This window comes from Macrotis lagotis, chromosome 5 (assembly GCF_037893015.1).
Source record: "Macrotis lagotis isolate mMagLag1 chromosome 5, bilby.v1.9.chrom.fasta, whole genome shotgun sequence".
NCBI classification, from domain to species: domain Eukaryota; kingdom Metazoa; phylum Chordata; class Mammalia; order Peramelemorphia; family Peramelidae; genus Macrotis; species Macrotis lagotis.
Genome location: NC_133662.1, coordinates 207,072,343 through 207,091,029, shown reverse-complemented (window position 1 = coordinate 207,091,029; position 18,687 = coordinate 207,072,343). Strand labels below are relative to the sequence as shown.

General features: G+C 32.7%; 3 pseudogenes; 2 read left to right on the top strand and 1 right to left on the bottom strand.

Moving 5' to 3' along the window:
• Nucleotides 1–1,210: 1,210 nt before the first annotated feature.
• LOC141490025 (ribosome biogenesis protein WDR12 pseudogene) lies at nt 1,211–2,409 on the top strand (annotated as a pseudogene).
• A 707-nt stretch (nt 2,410–3,116) lies between these two features.
• Nucleotides 3,117–3,834, bottom strand: LOC141490024 (high mobility group protein B1-like; annotated as a pseudogene).
• Nucleotides 3,835–3,947: 113 nt separating this feature from the next.
• LOC141489459 (peroxisomal biogenesis factor 3-like) lies at nt 3,948–16,058 on the top strand (annotated as a pseudogene).
• Nucleotides 16,059–18,687: the final 2,629 nt, after the last annotated feature.

The window sequence follows — 18,687 nt, the reverse complement described above, 5'->3', positions numbered from 1 at the left end:
GGAGAAAGAGGAAGGAAATGAGGGTGTTAGAAAAATATGGAAGTCATAAACTTATAAATGGATGTTAAATGCTTGCATGTGAAAGTGAATAACTTGAATGAATTCAATTTAATTCAATAAACATTTTCATGGAAACTACAGGCATATAAATAAGAAAATGTAGAAAGTACTATAGTGGGTGATAGGGATAAAAGGTTAAAAATGAAACTATACCTGCCTTTATGGTCCACAGGTATGGTTCTGTGGTCCTAAGACTGTGGTTAAGGCAGCTTAAAACCAGACCTGGCAAGACAACCTGGACATAGTCAGACTACTTACCCTACCTTTTTAACTCACTGAATTCATGACTAACCATTCCCCAGAGCACAAGCCCTTTACTACAAATTTATTCCTTGAGTGTATTTATCAGTTTCCAAAGGTATGGGCTTTATATTCCTCTACTAAATATAATTCAGTCTTAACTTCCCTTAAAAATTATTCTCTCTGTAAAGTGTTCCCATGACTTTGTGTCCTGTTAAATCTGTTATTTGTGTTGGTTTTATTCTGTTATATCATTTTCCTATAATAACTGCGCACTTTCACATCATTTCCTGGTGTTTATAGGAGGCAGATGGATATTACATAAGTGTGACCTATATATACCATTGTCCTAGTTCTTATGTTCCTCTGACTACTTCACTTAATTCTTTTGAAAAAATAGTCTGAGTTTCACTGCAATTTTCAGGTCTCTATGTATATGTAAAAATTACTTAGAGTGACTGCCAAAGGGTTTTAAAGAGTACATTTGGCATTGTTGTTAATGCAATACTTTATGGGAGTCCAAACACTAAACTTAAAATAAAATTCTCAACCACATATTACTGATCTTATAGCTTTAGTCATTTGTTTTGTGCCAAATAACAGGAAAAAGACAAGATTTTAAATTGAGGGTCTCATCGATTTTAAAATTCCATGGCTTGCCTTATGTCAAAGTTATTTGTTAATAAGGAAACTGTCTATGATTGAAATAATCAGATTGCTACTGCTGTGGTCATAGGTGGCAAGTAGTACCTCTTTCCTCTGGTCTTTCTTTTCACCAGCCTAGAAGAGTTGAGTGCGTTCAGATTGACCCAGCACAAACCCAACTTTCCTTCCCCTACCACAACAGTGTCTGCTCCTCCTTGTTCAGTTTAGAGGGTCAGGTCTCCCCCACACCCCAACCATTCCCACCATGGTTCAGCTCCAGACAGGTTTCTTCTTCAAAAACAAAAAAAAATATCCGAGACAATATGCCCCTCTCAATTCCTTAGAGTTCTGAATTCACTGATCTTAGTGATACTATCAATAAAGTAATGGAAGCTAAAAATGAATTCCTGGATATGTGGAGTTGATTTCCTTATTTTGTGTGAATTCCTATGAATTACCCTTGATTAACCATATGGATCTAGAGAACATCTTAAGAGAAGAAGTAGTGGAAATTGAGAATGTGAAGAAATATATAGTACCATAGCTTGAAAAATGGGTAATCCATGGTGACTGAATCAGTTCAAATGAAGCAATAGTGGAATGGTAATTGATTGACTCTTCTGAAAAAATATCTAAAATATGGACTACAGAAGGAAAGTCTCTCATAACAATTGTTGGACATAGTGAAGTCATGAAAATGTTGCCTGGATGAAGAAAGACAGTTTGTCCTGTCTGCTCCTCATTGTCTGTATGGACCAACTGTTACTTTGTAGGTGTGGAACATGAAGAGGAAGGAAGTAAAAACTCTCCTTTGCTGTTTAGGCCATGTTGAGTATGTGGAATTAGTAGCTGTTAATTGTTCATGGACTAAATTTTACAGGCAATCTTGGTATAAGACACTAAAGATCTAGAAGCAGATGAAATACAAAATCATACAAATAAGCAAAGAAAAAAACAGTAGAAAGCAACTGGAATTAACAAAGACTGCAACAATGACTTTGTCTGACCATCATGATGTGTTTTTTGATTTGCATCATAGGGTCACTTGAATAGAGCATGGGCTACTGAAACTGCTGATCTTGACCACTTTGACTGGAAATAAAACATAACTGTCATTCCTATTCCTCACTTTGTAACATCTGGGATATCCGATAGACATATCAAGCTGTGGGATCCCGGAAATAATGATGGCTCCTTGGTATTATTATCCATAATCTTCCATATTAATTGGGTGGTATGAGTGAAATGGTCTCCCACACATGAACAGCAGCTAATTTTAGGTTCCCTGGCTAACATGATCAAGTTCTGACATATAAGGAGTTGGAAGATCCCCTTCTATGATTTGGTAGCTCAAGAAGATAAAGTTATATGCACAGATTGGATGAAGGCAGGCCTATTGTTAAATGGAAGAGCTGACAATAATTTGCTATCTTACATTTTTCAGTGACTGCTTCAGATGCATGAAAATAGATGGTGATTCAACATCTTAAGATTTTTCTATCAACACATAAAATATATGGAAAAATATTGATTGTACATAAATCTGAACTGACCCTCCTGTCCCTCCTCTCCCCTAGCTAAAGATTCTTGGGGTAAAGGTAGCTTTTGCAACCACCACACACCAAAAGCCTCTGTGGCTTACATTGGCCCTCTGGCTTCCCCCAGCTGCTGTCCCTGTGCTGGCTCTTTGGTCTATTTTTCTGATTCACCCATGGTCCCTGAGACAGTCCTTGTTGGTAGGTGCTCTCCTAACTTCATTTTCTGTTTATTTTATTGAATTTCTGTTAAGAGGTTTCTTTAATTTTATTTTTGAGGGAAAATTTCTTTTTTTAATAAAAAAAGTATTTACTTAGAAGCATTCAGAATGTCAACAAAACAGCTGCAATTTTTTTTTGTTTTTGCAATTACAGAGTGGTATTCAGTTAACAGAACAACAATTATTTCATATGCTGCATCAAAGACAACTGAGGATGAAAATGAACTACATCCCCATATATAACTAATTTCAACAAGAACTTGCTTTAAATTTCCATTAAATTTACAACCCCCATACTGTACCAGGCAAGGTTAGTGGCTATTGAAAATACCACTAAAGGACAGGACTATCTAAAGACACATTCGGTAGTGTGTTAACTATACAAAAAAGACACTGTACAGTTTAAAAATAAATCTTACATAGCCTTACATTTCATTTTTTTCTCTTTAAAATGAGTTGTGTAGGGGGGGGTGGTTAAATGCTTTATAGACAAGGAAAAAACTGCTCTAGAACCAACTTATCATCATCATCTTCTTCCTCTTCCTCCTCATCTTTTTCATCTTCCTCCTCTTCCTTCTTTTTTATTGCTCTTCTCAGCCTTGACAGCTCCTCCCTTTTTACCCACATCAGGTTTTCCTTTAGCTCGGTATGCAGCAATATCCTTTTCATATTTTTCCTTTAGCTTAACTGCCTCCTTTTCATAAGGTTGCTTGTCATCTGCAGCAGTATTACTCCACATTTCTTCCAGTTTTTTCACCGCATCTCCAATGGAAAGACCAGGATGCTCCCATTTGATTTTTGGATGATACTCAGAACAGAATAAGAAAAATGCCGAAAGAGGCCTATTAGGTGCATTGGGATCCTTGAACTTCTTTTTTGTTTCTCCTTTAGGTGGTATGTAGGTTTTCATTTCTCTTTCATAACAAACCTTATCAGCTTTCTCCATGTCCTCAAATTTTCATTTCTTTTTAGCAGACATCGTCTTCCACCTTTCTGAGCATTTTTTAGAAAATGCTGAGAAGTTCACAGAAGCATCTAAGGGCTTCCTCTTGTGCTCCTTTTCAGCAGGTTTGTACAAAAAAGGCATATGAAGACATTTTCCCTCTCGGCTTCTTAGGATCACCTTTGCCCATTTTGGATTACTTTTCCTCAGCGCTGCACAGAGTAGCCCAGTGCCGGTCCGGCTTTCGCTTGCCCCGGCGTTCGCTTGCCCCAGCGTTGTCTCTATGGAGCTCAATGTACGGTAATGGCCGTGAGAGCGAGCCACAAAATTTCTTGAAATTGCACTTTGTTCCTTCATTAATATTTTGGCTTTGTATATGATAAAAAGGACTAGAAAGTTTATAATAAAACAATTGAAATAAAAAGATAATTTAATAGTTTAACATGTGAAGTAGAGCAGTTATTTAAATATTTTTATTTTCTTACTAATATTAATATAATAATCTTGAGCATTAAATGTGACATTAGTAATCAATGAAGAAGAACCAGAGACCAGGTTCTTCTAATTCAAATTTTCTAACTCATCTTCCCCCTTGTGAAATGCAAAAGTAGTATTTCTTAGGATATAATAAAGAAATAAAATTATTCAAAGAAATTTGACCTTTTGCTTCCTGTTTGTAAGGGTTACAGTATAGAATGATGATTATCTTCCTAAGTTTTGTAGTTAAAGATCATATTTTCCCATACAGATTATCACAAAAGAAGACCTTAATGGGAATTTTGACTGAAGTAAATACCTAATTTCCTACAAAAATATAACTTTGTACTTCATAATATCATATATATACTTGTAATCAAATAAAATAGCTTTAAATTGGTAAACTAGAGAGTTAAGTCTCTATCACATGATGAACTTACATCTTAAGAGACCTGATAAGGAAATGTGCAGGCAGTGGGATTTAGAACAAAATTCTGGTTAGTGAAAAATTAGCACTATATTATAAAATAATAACTTTCTGAGAAGCAATAATAATAAAATGCTTCCCTACTAAAATCACTCTAATTGGTTCATGGAAGACAAGTCACTATATCTACATTTAGAACATCAAAGACAAAATTTCAAATAAAACAAAGTTAACCAAACAAACTCACCAATGAAACAAAAAACAAAACCCTTCAGTCATTTTCCTAGTAAAAATCTGTTATTTCTTTCCACTTTTTGTATAATATGTTTAAACAGAAGTAAGAATGTGGTTATAATATACACGACCTTGAAATTTTCCTGATAGAGCAAAAGAGTTTGACTTTTCTGACCTTTTTAATATAGATATTAGAATGCTTTCTTGGCTTTTGAATTTTGCACCTTGTTCTTTCTTATCTGCTTGATTTTTCTTCCTAGAAAGCAATTATCATTTTCTTTTTGTTTTGGATCATCTTTTCCAATTTTGCTTCCAACTTTTTACATGCTACTTATTCTTATATATCCTTGTATATACTTGTATAAATTAACTTTTTGTTTTATAAGGTGGATTAAGAAAAGATAACTTTAAAGTTTTACACCAATTCAAAATTTTAGCTTTACAAGTTCAAGATATGAATATTGTAATTAGATAGTACCATTTTAAAAGATCTAGGGGTGTAAAAACATCATTGAGTCAAAGTTACCAGGTATTAAACATTTTGAAGAAAAGGTTTTTTCATTTTGCTTTTGCATCTCTAGTGTTATAAACAGAGGTGACTAATAAATTTTTGATAAATGAATATGGCATCTAAGAAGACTAATATAACAATTCCATTAAGAAAGTAATAATTTAAAGAATAAAGTAGTATTGATTGTATTAATGCTGTTGCTATGATCAAGCAATTGTGTTCAGTTCTTCAGGTTACATTATGAGGGTCATGGCTAAATTAAATTATGTCTAGAGGAGGACAAATAGTATGGCAAAGGACTTTGATAAAAGTGCTTTTATCAAGAAGGCTCAGTGATTTTAAGCACCAAGACTGTAGTCAGTTCAAATCTGGCTTTATATGCTGTTTGTGCGACATAGACCAGTTACTTTACTTCTTTCTACTTCTATTTCCTTAATGTAAAATGAGTTGAAAAATGCCACCAAATTCCCTGGGTTGTGGTGAAGAAAAATTGATAAAATATTCTGAAAACATCTAGTGCAGTACCCATATAGTAGGTACTTAATTATCTTTTTTCCCTTACCATTATCTAAAGCCACATAAGAATAAGTCGAAGCATTGGGAATCAGTAATGTGGAGAAGAGAAAGCTCATGGAAGACATGAGAATTTTGTTAAGTACTTGAAGAATTAGCATGTCAAAAAAGAATAAAACTTATGTTTTGTTTCACAATTCAGAGATAATAAACATGAGAGAAAGTAATAAAGAATCAAATAACTTTGTTCTCAGGTACTGAGCATGGTCTGAAATTCAAACTCCCAAGCACCAGAAAAATTGGCCCCCAAAGCCTAGTCTGACTTTTTAGCTCTTAATATTCTCAGGGACCCTAAAGTCTTTAGGTGGAAGAAGTGATTTTCTAGGAGACTGCTAATGAGTCCCTCACTGGTGTGTACTCCTTATTGAGAATAATAGTTAATATTAATTAAACAGCATTGAGAGTTCTGTGTTCTAAGAAGGCAGAGTATACAGGAAATCACCTTATCTCTCCCACATTCATCTCCAAACAAATATGATATAAGACCCCAATACAAATCTTGGAACAGCAGAACTAGCAAATGATTATCAAGAAAAGTCTGTCTCATTTAAGTAAAAGGAAAGCACATTATAAGACAAAAACTATGACAAAGAGTCCTTGGGAAGTTTAGTCATGGGAAACCAATGGCAAATCTTTAATCCCAGGGAGGTGGAGAAGGAAAATGTCACCACCAGGACCAAGATATGACGTAGCATAGCCAGGAGAATAGGGAGACTCCATCTCTGAGAGCCAAATGTACTTCAGTGTAACCCTGTGTACAAATAGGCAGCCTCCAGTGGCCAGACCTCCATGTGCTTCAGTGTAGCCTCAGGCAAACAGGTAGACTTCAACCCTATCAGTGCCTAAGGAATCAAGTATCTGCCCTCTCTGGGCCACCACCACTACCATATGTATACCCAGGGAAATGCAGAAACATACCACCAGCCTTAGCATATATTAGACACAAGCACTTAGATCTCAGTTTCACACCAAATAATCTGCAAGAATTTTATGATCTCTAGTAGTACCACCACATCCCACATAACACCCTCAGCACAGCACCAGAGATATGTCCCTTGTGTAGCTCAGGGCAACATCAGTGCAGCACCAGTTAAACAGGTGGGATCTCTATCCCTTGACACAAGAAGCCTGAAACATTGCCTCCTTTACCCAGGGGAAAAAAGAACAAAATTTAAAGGAAAAGTGGTGGGGGAGAGGTCAAAAAGGATGAGCCAACAACAACACAAAAAGAAGTTGTTGGTTTAGGAAGTTATTGGAAAGATTACCAAGACACAGACTCAGAAAAAGAACAACAGTCTCAGAATAACAAGGGCAAAACCTAAAGAAAAAAGGAAAATAAAAGATGGGAAGATTAAATGGAGGGAGACTGGAGATGGAGTTAATAAGAAACAAAACAGTTCTGAGGAGGGACAGAGTTAAGACCGAAAAAAATAAACTAAACAGTGGGATATAGCATATAGAGAAATAGGTAGAAATAGTAATTGTGGAAAAGAATTGCAGCAAGTTTCTTATAATTTAAAGCCTTGTATCTTAGCTATATAGAGAATGAGACAAATTTATAAAAAATAAGAGCCATTTCCCTATCGATAAGCAAACAAACATATAGGAAGTTTTTAGATGAAGTAATCATATTCAAATGAAAATGGCTTTAATTCAGAATTGACTGGAGAAATGCAAATTAAAACAATTCTGATGCACAAATTCATAAAAATTATATTGGATAACAGTTTAGAAAACTAAAATGACAAATGTTGGAGGAGATGTGGGAAAACTGAGATTGTTATTCTGTTGGTAGAGTTGAACTGATCCAGTCATTTTATATCGCAATTTGGACCTTTGCCCTAAGAGTTATAAAACCATGCATACCCTTTTGTCTAGCAACATCACAATAAGCTCTGTATCTCCCCCAAAAGGTTACAAACTCAAAAAAATAAGACCTATATATACAAAAATATTTATAGCTGTTTTTTTATGGTGGCAACAAATTGGAAATTGAGGGGTTGCCCATCAGTTGAGGAATGGTAGAAAAAATTATGGTATGTGATTATGATGGGATATTATTCTGCTATATGAAATGATGAGTATGAGGCTCTCAGAAAAACTTGGAATGCATTACATGAGGAGATACAAACTGAAATCCAGTGTGTACAAAATAACAGCAATATTTTAAGATGATCATCTGTGAATGACACAACTCTTCTCAGCAATACAAGTTGACAAAAGAAATAATTCCAATACTGAGAAGCCACAATAATGATTAAGCTGGCATACAACATTAAATGATCAAAGTTCATAAAAAATGAAAATCTGGAAGGCAAAGGAGCTAAGGTTACAACTAAAAATCATTTATCCAGCCAAATTAAGCATCACCAATGGGGGGAAAAATGATCATTCAATAAAATAGGATTTTAATAGGAATTAAACAAAAAAAATTAAATTAAACTAAACAAAAAAAACAAAACAAAGCAGAGAGAAGTGTAAACAGGCAGAGTGCAAATAAATTGACACTTGTAATCATTAAAAATTATATTGCTATGATTACTGCTAAAAAGAACATATATATATATATACATACATACACACAAACATACATACATACATATCCTCAGAAGGTACAGGTTAAAAAGTGAATTTGGGGGAGTGACAAAAATTATTAAATAATGAGAAAGGATTACACTGGTTTTCAGTAAGAAGGGAGAGGTAGAATGGGGTAAATTATTTCACATGAAGAGACACAAAAGACCTATTACAATGGAGGGGAAGATGGGAGAATAAGTAAGGGACATCACTTGAATATTATTCTCATTAATATTGGTTCACAGAGGAATAATATATACATTCACTTTAATGTAAAAATCTATTTTAGTCACAAGGAGGGTTTGAGTGGAAATTAAGTAATAGGTGAGGGTGGGAGTGAAAGTCAATTGTAGGGCAGATCAGGGAATCTGGAGTAAAACATTTTCATAGATATGAAGGGAAAAAGGAGAATAAAAAAAAATCTGCTTCCATAAAATGGAAGCAGATAGCAAAGTGCATAAAAAATCAGAATCTGTCAATCTATTGTTTACAAAAAACATAATTGAAACTGAGAGACAAACACAGAGTAAAGGTAAGGGACTGGAATAGAATCAGTTATACTTGAGTTGAAGTGAAAAAGAAAGTAAGGGCTAGTAATCCTCTTATCAGACAAAGTTAAAGGGAAAATTGCCTTAATTATAAATGTTAAGGAAAGAAATTGAATTTTGCTAACAGATACCATAGATAATGAAGTCCCATATCTCCCATGTATATCTGTATAAGATGCATTCTTTTTCAAAAAAAAATTGTGGTCTATATATAATGTTTGTAGATTTTTTTTTCACTTTCATTTCCTGCTTTTTCAGGTTTGTTGTCTTTGTACTCATTGTTTTCTATTTGTTAGCAGTATATTAGGTTATGTTTTGTCACGTTCTGCCCAGAATCAGTTCAGCAAAAATTTTCATACAATATTGAATTCAAGTTAAAAGTGATCCATGAAGTTTGCAAAAGTGAATGGAAATTGTTCACCAGACTTGCCTAAAAGAGGCCTGAAAGGTATGAGCAGAAGGTCCTTGAATTTCATGAACAAAAATATTTGAGTTCAATAACTTTATGTAATACCCTTTTTCCAAATTTTGGGCCTCAAAATTACAGTGTGGCTTATACATGGGGAAATATGGCAATATGAAATTTAACATATATGCAATTGGTATAATATGTCTCCTCTCAGAATATGGAAAATTTAATGAAAAATATTTAAAAAGTTAGATATATAATAAACCTTTTCAGAAAACTCAATTTGCATTTAATAAGAACACAAAGACATTTGTCCTTAACAACACATAGTACTTTCACAATCATAAGGACAAAAAAAATCTCAAAATAAATGTAAAAAGGTAGGAATTTTAAATGTATTGTTTTCATATAATATCATAAAATTTACATTCAAAAATAGGGAAGATAGATTAAAATTCATCAGGAACTAAATAGGAAAACTAGGTTAAGTAGACTTTGGCCCAAGCCAGTGTGGTGGGACAAAGTTAGGAAGTTCCTAGAATTTTTCCTGCAGTAACTTTGAATGAAGCTAGTGCAGGCTACCATACAGCAAGGAGTAAACTGTAGCACCATAGCAGAAAGCCAAGGACCAGAATCTCAGCTCCCAGCAAAAAAAAACTTGGGACTAATCAACCCACACCTTAGGAATAGAGCTGAACAGACCAAATGACCAGAAAAACCAAAAAAGTGCTGACCATTGACAATTATTATTTCTATAGGAGTGATAAAACCACAATATCAGAACATAAAAGTAATGACAAAGTACCTACATGTGAAGCCTCTAAGGGACTGATGAACTAGTCTCAATTCTAAAAAGTCCTCTTAGAAGAGTTTAAAAAGGATTTTAAAAAGCACAGAAGAGATGATGAAGCAAAAGTACAGTATGAAAAATTAACTGAAGATAATAATTTGAAAAACAAAATTGACCAACTAAAAATAAAATTAAGTGATTGCTAAAGGAAACAAAAATGTTAACTGGAGAAATTTAAACCTTAAAAATTAGAATTGGAGAAATGGAATTGAGTAACTCTTTGAGACAGGAAGATTATATCAAACAAACCCAAACAGCTGAAAAATAGAAGAAAATTAAAAGTACTCCTTAGGAAAAATGACCGACCTGGAAAATAAATCCAGGAGAGATAATTAATGACTTATTGATACACCTGGGAGCCACAAACAGAATCAGAATCTGTACAATATCAAGCAGGACATTATCATGTGATACTGGAATCCTAGAAGATGAAGATAAAATTGTCTTTGAAACAATTCATCAATCATTTCCCAGAAAGACAGCCCAAAGTAAAATCTCCAATAAATGTTGTAGCAAATTTTATAATTCTCAAATAAAGAAGAAAATTCTATAAGCACTCAAAAAGAAGCAATTTAAATATCAGAGAGCAAGTTAGGTTTACTCAGGGCTTATCAGCTCCAACATTAAAGAACTGAAGAGCCTGGAATGGGCTATTCCAGAGGGCAGAAAAGTTTTAATTACAAATAAGAATCAACTACCCTGCAAAATTCAGCATATTTCAGGAGAAAAGATGGTCCCTTAATGAAATAGAGGACTTTCAGACTTTCCTGATAAAAAGACCAGAACCTAAGAGAAAATTTGATCATCAAATGCAAAGACTCAAGAGATATGTAAAAAGGTAAAGGATAGGAGGTACTGTTAGTTAACTCCTGAGAGCTGTCTATCTCTTAGGACAATTGAATAGAACATATTTGGAATAAGAGTGAGGTCCTAAATTAACTGTGATATGATCAAAGTTTTAACTCATGGGTGATTTTGCTTTACATGATACTTTAGCTAATGAGGACTGCATTTCTCTAGAGGTTACTTAGAAAGAGGGGCTGGTATAAATTAATTATAGTTTCATGATGCTTATGGCTCTTGCCAATTACATTTTTAATGGAACAGTTGAAGGTAGTGTACTTGGACAGAAGCTGTTGGTATGAAGCAACTAAGAGGTAAAGTTGCTTATAAATTCATCAATCAATGAATTAACCCTTGAGAACTGTACTTCTGTCAAGGACAGAAAAAAGAGTATATTTTGATAAGGTACAATGTGGATACAATGCAGTTTTTAAAAATCAAGACAAGGGGAAAAAAGAACTATATTAGGAGAAGGTTTAGGGATAAAAGTAACATCGCGTGAGGAGCTACAATGTAGCTCTTAATATAGAGGGAAAGAAGGGAGGGTCTGAGCATTGCATATCTCTTACTCTCAACTGATTTAGCCCAAAGAGGGAATAACATGCATTCCCAATGGGTTTAAAAAGTTATCCTACCCTCCTACCCTTTAGGAAAGTGGAGCAAGGTAGGGCAGGAAAAGAAAGGAAAAGAAGGGAGTGATAAAAACAAGTGCAAAAATTGAATGTAAGGTAAAGTTAAAGTAAAACATAAAAAGAAAAGTAAAGGGGGAAAGAAAGAAGAAAAGAGAAAAGGACTGATAGAAAAGAGGGCCAGGTTGCAATCAGAAGTAAAACATTGATGAGGAGGGATAAGGAGAAAGGAAAGAGAAAGGAAAGAGAAAAATATAAAAGTGGGAAGATAGCTTAGAGGGAAATAGGCTTTAGTAATCACAACTGTAAATGTGAATGGAATTTTTTTTCCTTGCTCACTTTTTTCCACCTTAGTTGTCCTTAGTTGTAAGTACTCTTTCAAAACATGTCTAATATGAAGGTATGTTGAACATGAATATTCACCACCATGGCAATGGAGGAGGGAAGAGGTGGAAAAATATGAAACTCAGTAATATACAAATGTATGAATGCTGAAAACTACCTTCCCATGTAATTGGAAAAAATTACCTATATTAGATTTCTTTTTAACAGAGAGTTGAGAGGCAAGGGAAGGAGGGAGAAAAATGTGAAATTCAAAACTTTACCAAAAATGATAGTTGAAAACTATCAGCATATATTTGAAAAAAATATATAAATATATTTTTAAAAGAATGTGGTCAAAGAACGAATCACAGAAACAATTTCATTGAAGAGAATATGAACAATGAAACAGCAAAGAAAAATTCATATAATGCACTCAATGAAGTACTTAGGTGATAGGCTATTTCTCTTAATTCTTTTATCAGAAAAATAGAAAAAAAGAACAAATCAATAAATTTACCATGCACCTAAAAATCTAAAACTTTAATAAAAGAAGAAATAAAAAATTCCCAAATAAGCACAAAATTGGAAATCCTGAAAATTAAAGGTGAGATTAATAAGATTGAAAGGAGAAAAAAAATACCAAACTTTTGAGCTAAGAATAAAAATAAGGAGCTGGTTATTATGAAAAAAGAAAAAGAGAAATCCTTGAATAATTTGGTTTTAAAAAATTCTGTATCAAAAATGAAATGGACATGGCTAGGTGGCACATTGGATAGAACACTGACCCTGGAGTCAGGAGTACCTTAGTTCAAATCCAGGCTCAGACATTTAATAATTACCTAGCTGTGTGGCCTTGGGCAAGATACTTAACCCCATATGCCTTGCAAAAAAAAAAGTCCCTAATAAATGAAACTAAAGCAATCATTAAAAATATTTTTTCCAATTGAAGGCCAACAACTTGGAATCTTAGTGAAATCAAAGAATATTTTGAAAATATGAATTATCCAGATTAACAGACCAGGTATTATTACCTATATTACCTAAAACTATTACCTAAATAACCTCTACCTTGAAAAAATAATTGAACAAGTCATCAATTATGCCCCTAAGGAACAAATTTCCAGGACAGGTCAGATAGATTTAAAAGTGAAGTCTACCAAACATTTAAAGGACAATTAATTTCAATACTATATATACTATTTGGAATAATTGGCAAAGAACAAGTTCTACCACACTCATGATACAGATATGGATCTGATGTATAAGGGAGGTTGAACTAAAACAAAGACCAAGTTCCCTAATGAATATTGATTTAAAGTTTTGTACAAAATATACCACTTTATCACACAGACTATGCCCACATGGGATTTATATCAGGTATGCACTAGTAGTTCAATATTAGGAAAAATATCACCATAATTGACCATATCTATAGCAAAACTAAAAGTTATCTCAATTTGACAAATTAGAGCATCCTTTCCAATTTAAAAAAATAGAGAGCATAAAAATAAAGGGAAAATGTTTTAAATGGCAAACAGAATCTATTTAAAATTATAAGACAGTATTATCTATAATGGAGATAAACTAGAAGCCTTTCCAGTGCAAATAGGAGTAAAGCAAGGATGCCCATTGCCCCACTATTATTCAAACTAGTATTAGAAAAAAGAGAAATTAAAGGAATTAGCATAGGCAATAAGGAAACAAAACTATAACTCCTTGTGAGTATTTGATTTTATACCTAGGAAATTATAGAAAATCAACTGAAAAAATTCTTGAAAAAATTAACATTAGCAAAGCTACCCAATTTAAAATAAAGCCACAAAAATCATCAGCACTTTCTTATATGACCAAAACAGTAAAAGACAGAGACATCATGTAAAATAACTTCAAACAATTTAAATACTTGAGAATCTCACTGTCAAGAGAAACCCAAGAATTAAATGAATTCAAATGAAAAATAATTTTTATGCAAAAAAGTCCTATCTAAACAACTGGAAAAATATAAATTGCTTAAGGGGAGGACAATCCAATATATTAAAAATGATATCTCTAGCTAAGCCAATTCTATCTAAGCTATGGTTGTTCAGATTCTTATCAACCAAACTACCAAAAAATTATTTGATTGAACTATAAAAAATAATTAAAATTCACTCATAAGAACAGAATGTAAAGAATATGAATGGAGAAAAAAACATCAAAGAAAGATGGTCTTTAAATATCAGATCTCAAACTATATTATAAAGCAGCAATTATCAAAATGTCTCTTACTGGCTAAGACACAGAATGATGTATCATTGGAATACATTAAGAACAAATAGGCAATGACCATAGTAATCTAGTGCTTGATAAACACAAAGATCCAGCCTTTGGGAATAAGAATTCACTAGTTTACAAAAACCTGCTGGGAAAACTGGAAAACAATAGATCATAAACAGGTATCCAATAACATCTCACTCTGTATACCAAGATAAACTCAAAATAAGTTTGTGATTTAGGTATAAAAAAATGACATAGCCAATTAGAAGAATAAGAAATTGTCTACCTGTCAGATTTATGGAGATGGAAAGATTTAATCATCAACCAAGAGCTAGAGAGCATTATGAAATATAAAATAAATAATTTTCATTATATAAAAAGACAAAACATTTTTGTAATTATGTTCATACAGTCTCTGAGTTTGTCTTAGGAGGCAGATTTCCAACATATCTCTTTATGTTGTAATCAGCCACTTCATTTATTTATTTACCTATTTATCTACTTATTAATTAATTACTTAATTAATTAAATTATTCATCCATTCATTTATTATTCTTTCTTTCTCTACTTATTTATTTTGTCTATTTATTTATTCATTTATTTACTTATTTGTTCATTCATTCATTTGTTCATTTATTTATTTATTCACTTATTTATTTGCTTATTTATTTATTTTGCCAAGGCAATGGGGTTAAGTGACTTGCCCAAGGTCACACAGCTAGGAAATTATTAAGTGTTTGAGGCTGGATTTGGATTCAGGTCCTCCTGACTCTAGCTATCCCTAAAACTTTTTATACAAGCATAATCAATGTAAACAAGATTAGCAAGAAATCTGGGGGATACAATCTTTACCAAGAAACACCTTTAATAAAACACCTCATTTCTCAAATATATGGAGAACTCAGCCCCCAAAAGGCAGAATTCCTATTTGATTACTAAATTGATAAATGGTGAAAAGATATGAATAGGCAGGTTTCATAAGAAGAAATCATGCTCCCCCTGAAGTTCAGCAGCAATATTTGTCAAGTATTCAGCACCATCTAGGAGATGGTCTGACTGAGTTGATCACTGTAGTTAGACAAGCTGTACAGAAAATTTTAGGAAGTGTTTCCCTTAAATATTCTTTGTCCCTTTTGGAGTTGGAACAGAAAGTAAAAGATATCAGAAAAATAACTGAACAGCATACATCTTCATCATGGATTGAAAAGGCTGGATCCAAATCTTTACTTTGTCAGTATATGATGCCGGATGTAGAAACTCCATTAGCAATCCAGGCTTGTGGTCTCACAGCAGGAGATATTACTACTATTAAGTTACTTAATGAAACAAGAGATATGTTGGAAAGTTCAGACTTTAGTACAGTTTTGAACACCTGCTTGAACAGAGGTTTCAGTCGGCTTCTGGACAATATGGCTGAGTTTTTTTAGACCTACTGAACAAGATCTGAATCACAGTGACTCCATGAATAGTCTCTCCAGCGTCAGCCTGCCATTAGCTAAGATAATTCCAATAATAAATGGACAGTTTGCAGTGAAACCCCTAGTCACTTTGTTCAGGACCTATTGATGATGGAACAAGTGAAAGATTTTGCTGCTTATGTCTATGAGGCTTTTAGTACCCCTCAGCAACTGGAGAAATAATTTTCTTCTTCAAGATAAACCCCAGTGAAGTCCACTTGAGTGGAAAACACACAAATGCATACTGCATACAGATCAAGTATTTTTGGTGCAATGATTTGTTACTGAAATTCCCATTATCACCCAAAATATTATTTCATAATCTGATAGAATATTTGACCTCTTAACAGTGTTCACTTGGGGAACAAAATGATCCACCTGCACTAGTTGTGGACATATCTGTGTGGTTACACAGTGGAACTATCACATTTGTATCCTTTCACCATTAATATCCTTTTAAAATTGCTCTTAGTAAGAGTTGAATATACCATGGTTATTAGTATCAAATCTACTAAACAGCTAATTTAGTTATTTTATAATATGTGAAATGTAGTATAATTTAATATTAATACCAAGAAATGGTTGTTTAGAATATAAATAAATGATGGGCTTGGGGAATAGTGGAGTCTTAGAAATTTTGCTATTAAATTAAAAAAATATGTTGTGCAGACTATAATAAACAGGAATGAGTGAGTCTTTTTTCCCAAGTTATCTTTCAAAAAAGGTAAACTACTCATCCTTAAAAAATGCACTGGTAGAGAAGTTTTCTCCTTTATATTAAAATCAGTGAATTTTAGCTATTTATCAGATATACCTGATCAAAATGTTAGGTATTCTCTGTCTATCAAGCCTTAGAAAATTATATTGAATTAGAAGTTAAAATTGTGTTGATGTTGTTTACTAACAGCTTTGTTATTAGACAATCATTGTGAACTTGTTTGTAAATATTCTTATTAATTTACTTTGTATTGATTTTTGAACCCATTGAATATCTGTATTGCAATAAAGTACTTTATTGTAAAAAAAGATTGAAATGAATTTATTAGATTTACTATATAGAATTACTGCCTATTCAGCTAAATATGCTTTCCTTTTTGGGATGGGGGTTTTATTTTTTTCATTAGATTCTGCCCTGCATTTAGCTTAAAATGACTAGGAAATTCATGAAAAGCCTAAATGAGTTACATTAGGTTATTTCAACTAAAAGACTTAAATTAAAATTAGTTGTTCACTCTGGTTTCATTTATTATGTTATGATATGAGTTTGTTTTAACAGAAATGCAAAAAACTCTTTTTTTTTCCCTTAATAGATTCTTGGAACTAATATTGCTAGTATACATATCTAACAAGTCTGTTGTTTGATAATGTCCTTTATTACTTAAATAGCTGACACATATTAAAATGACACATCAAACCAATAATGGTTATTCCTGCATATTCTTCCCATGCTTCTAGTTTCTCTTAGATGGTTTGTATATTTGGATTTAAAAGGCAGGTTTGAAAATTTGAATAATTGTAACTAACAGATGGGAGTGGTGGAAATCACCAGATTTTTCAGAATTTTTCACTTGATAATAATTTAATGAAGTTAAATATTGCATCAGATAAAGGATGTAACTTGAAATTAAAGTTTTCTTTTGCTCTTATCAAATAAAAATAAGGCTAATATCAATAGCACTTTTCAGTCAATGAACTATATATATGTATATATATATATGCATATGTATTTTACAAAACAAAGCTCAGGGCATGCACAAATGATGAAATTATGAGAGAATGTTGGCAAGAAAATCCCATTTCATATTAATTCCTATAAGACTCACACATTTAGTTTTATAGTTCACTATTAGCTACATCATAAATAACTTAAAACAATATATTCAATTCAGGAAACATTCTCTATTAAGCATGGAATGCTAAGTTCTGGGATACATGCAATTTAGGCAAAGTTTCAATCAAGCCCATATCACAATCAAGCCCAAAGCACTTGAGTGCTTTGTATGTTCAAAGGATTTATCTTGCTAATGTTAAAGGTATAGCAAAGAAAAATTCAAAAATCCCTACATTCAAAAATATTTACTTTAGTTAGGAAGTCAAAATAATCCTGTCATTATATATGTGTGATGATATGTAAATCTATTACACCTTCTGTCCCTCAGCCTGAAAATATGCTATAGAATTTGCTTTATTTTTAGGTCCCTTCCATATTGTAAAGAAGAAAATAATTATCAAATATTTAATAGAGACTAAAAATGCTTTAAAACCTGCATATAGGAAGAGACTGACTTTGCCTTTTGGTAATCACTGAAAATTTTACTAATAAGGAAATTGGTAAGTAGAGAAATGGAATGAAACAGAATAGACATGTATCCATGTAACTAGAAGTTCACTTGAAAGTTTAGGGGTGTTTCATGGAAAAGAGAAGTTTCATGGATTGTGATAGTTGAATTAGATATTCATGAAAGAAATATTGGACTTCTTTGCTGTAAAGGGCAGAATGAAAAGAATGAATAAATAGGGGAAATTGGGGCTTGATTTAAGGATTACTTGTTAAAAAGGTGAATTGATATTTGAATGGGCTTCTTTAAAAATGGTGTTTTCCCCCTTATTGCTTTTTTTCAATCAAATACTAGATAAAAATTTATTTCATGTATTGTGGTGGAAAATATTTGTCCTTTGTAAGTCTTAAATTCTTCAATTATATTTTTAGATGGTATTTGAATTGGAAATTAAAGATAATTTGCCTAGTTTGAGAAAAATTATTATTACTCTATTTTCCAAATCTTTTAAATATTTTTTGATAAAATTTTATTTGTAACTATCATTTTTTTTAGATTTTTTTTAGGTTTATGCAAGGCAAATGGGCTTAAGTGGCTTGCCCAAGGCCGCACAGCTGGGTAATTATTAAGTGTCTGAGACCGGATTTGA